Source organism: Suricata suricatta, chromosome 10 (assembly GCF_006229205.1).
Source record: "Suricata suricatta isolate VVHF042 chromosome 10, meerkat_22Aug2017_6uvM2_HiC, whole genome shotgun sequence".
NCBI lineage: Eukaryota > Metazoa > Chordata > Mammalia > Carnivora > Herpestidae > Suricata > Suricata suricatta.
This window is the reverse complement of record NC_043709.1, coordinates 2920369-2923333: the sequence shown is the minus strand read 5'-3', so window position 1 is coordinate 2923333 and position 2965 is coordinate 2920369.

Below are 2965 nucleotides of genomic sequence, written 5' to 3'. Positions count from 1 at the left end.
CTCTCCCCTTCCCTCCCCTCCCTCCTCTCTCCCCTCTCCCTTCTTTTCCCCTCTTCCCCTCCCCCTCCTCCCCTTCCCTCCCCTTCCCTCCCCCTTCTCCTCTTTCTCCTTCTTCCCTGTCCCCTTTCCCCTCCTCCCTCCTACTGTCCCCAGCCCTCCTGCCTCCCCTCTCCCCTTCCCTCCTCCCTCCTCCCCTCCAGTGCCGGTAGCCTTGCAGATAGCAGGCTCCGGCTGGGCTGGGAGGTCTCCCGAGGATTTGGAGGGTCTGCCTCCTTGTGTGGCTGTTCGGGCCTCCTTGTGTGGCTGTCCCCCCAGGGGTGGCCGTGAGGGTGCATCCAGCCTCCTTTCACTGTCACAGAAACAAGGTGGTGAGGAAATGACCTTGCGCAGACATCGTCTTGCAAGTATGAGTAGGAGCGTTCCTGGGACCCTGGGTGCCGCAGAACCTCCCTGCGCACAGCCCTCCACCGAGGCCCCCCCCACTCCCGTTCCCACGCCCCCCCCGCCCCCCCGCCTGTGTGCTGGGCCAGTAGGAAGAAGCGTTTCCCAGGGCTGCTCCCGGCACTTTAGCTTGCATTTCCCTCTTTATAAGGGGGAGATTAGTCATCTTTCCGTAGGTCAGAGGACTGTGTGTTTGTCTTTTCTGGGAGCCCTCTGCATCTGTGGCCCATTTTTCTGCTGGGCTGTTTATCAGTCGTGGACAAATTAATCCTTTGTCATATGTGTGGTAAATAGTTTCTCCTAGATTATCGTTTGTTTGACTCCTTAGGTTTTTGCCTTGCAGAAGTTTGTTTTTAATGTAATCTGTGTTCTTCCTGTGCGCTGCGTCTTGCTTGGGAAGGCCCTTTCCGGTCCTGAGGTCCTGGGCAGCCCCCCCGCCCGACCCGCCCCTGCACGGATGCTGCCCTTCTTTACGTGCTCATCTCTGGTCCATCTGAGTGTGTTGGGGAGGGTGTGAGGTGCGGCTCCGACGCGGTCTCCTTCCCCACAGCTGCCCGGACATCCCGACCTCCTTTGTTAGATAGTGCGTCTCTCCCCTACCGAGTCAGACGCCACTCGGGTCCCCCGGGGGTTGGTTTGCTTCTGGACGTCCTGGGTTTGTTCGAGGGCCCTGCTGTCCTGCCGCGTGCCACCCCCACGTTGCAGAACGCTGTAGCTCTAGCACATTCCATCATGTGGGAGGGCTGGTCACCCTCATCACTGCTGCCTTCCAGAATTTTCCGGGCTATTTGGCCTATTTTTCTTACAAACCCTAGACTTAGCTCATTTTGCTTCCTCTAAAATTGTTTTGTAATTTTTTAAGGGGAATCACGTTAGATTTATAGGTTATTATAAAGAGTTTCGCTCATGCTCTCTCTCCTTATGTATTTATATCTAGCCCTGAGGACGTTTACAGAAGTGTCATATGCCACATGTAAGCGTGATGAAACCCGTATAATGTAAAACATACCATTTTAACCATTTCTGAGCTACAGTTCGGTGGCATTAAGTACGTTCACGGTGTTGTGTGACCAACAACCATCCGTGTCCAGAACCTCTCATCCCCGCAGCCTGCACTGTCCCCACGAACACGGACTCTCCAGCCCCGTGCTCTGCCCCGGGGGCCTCCCCCGATTTCTGTACCTGTGGAGGTGACTCTTAGGGGCCACAGAAGCCGAATTTGTCCTTCGGAGGTGGCTTATTTCACCGAGCACGGGGTCCTCAAGGCTCCCCTGGGGCGCAGCCCATGTCTACACCCACCGTGTGCCTGGGGGCCCCGCGCCGTGCGTGCAAGCCGCACCGAGTCCATCCGCCTGTGCCGGTCCCTCCAAGCCCCGGGTGGGTGCTTCCGGTTCCCAGAGGCAGGATGGCTGGGTCCTCTGGTCGTCCCGTGCATGCCTTCTGAGGACCCACTGCGGTTTCTGTGGCCTCCACGTGCGGTGTGCCCTCCCTGGGCTCGGTGTTTGCCTGGGAATCTGGTGAAGGGACAGCTCGGAGCCCGACTGCCCTGGTTCCCCAGGCAGGTCTGTGAGCCGTCCCCTGCCTCCCGGGGGACCTCCTTGTGCCCCGGCCTCCATCCCCCGCCCCCCCCATGGCTGAGCTCCTCTCAGCTGTGTCCTCCTCCCTGTAGAAGGGGACACCGAGGTCACAGCCGCTGGTGCTCACGTCCTTAGTGCTGGCCTGGCCCAGAGCCCGCCTCCCAGGGGCTGCGTGTAGGGGTGGGGGGGTGCGGGAAGGGGTCAAATCCGCAGGCCCAGCACCTTGTGCTTCTCAGTGTGGCTGCTCCAGGTGGCAGGGACTCCAGGGTGCACCCTCCGCCTCCCCCTCCCGTGGACGGTCCCCGCCCCGCCTCACGCACTCCCTGTCTGTGCTCCCTTTCCCCGGCCTGTGGCTCCCTGTGCCCTGCTCACTGGCTCTTCTGTTCTGTGGTTAGGAAGCTCCTGTGCGGTGGGCACGCCTCCTCTCCGTTCCCACAGCGGCGCGTAGTAGGTGCTCACTAAACACCAGCCGGCTGCCTGCTCGCTGCTGTCACTCCGAGGAGCGTGTGGCATATGACTCTGCCCTGTGATACAGCCGCACAGGGAGAGCGTGTGGCCAGGGCCCGGGCCGAGCGCTGGACCGGACCCGCAGAGCCCCCCTGCCGCCTGGCCAGCGGGACCCTCGGAGACCCAGCTGTCTGTCCCCGAGCCACACGGCGCCAAGACGACTCTGTGGCTTGAGTGCTTTATGTGTTTTGTTAGTGTGTTTTCTTTGGCACTGGGTGAGTCTGGTGGCAGAAGGCACTAGCGCCCGCAGGCAGGCCGTCCGGGTGGGGCTGCGAGCCCGGCTCCCCGGCTGGACGGGAAGTGTGGGTGCCACCTCCTCACTGCCTGTTGTTAGACATGGAAAACCCTGCTTGACACATAGAGCGGACCTGTAAACATCCCTGGGTCTGGTCTGCAGCGGGGCGACCTGGGGGGGTGGGGGCGGGGGAGCCCTTGGCCTA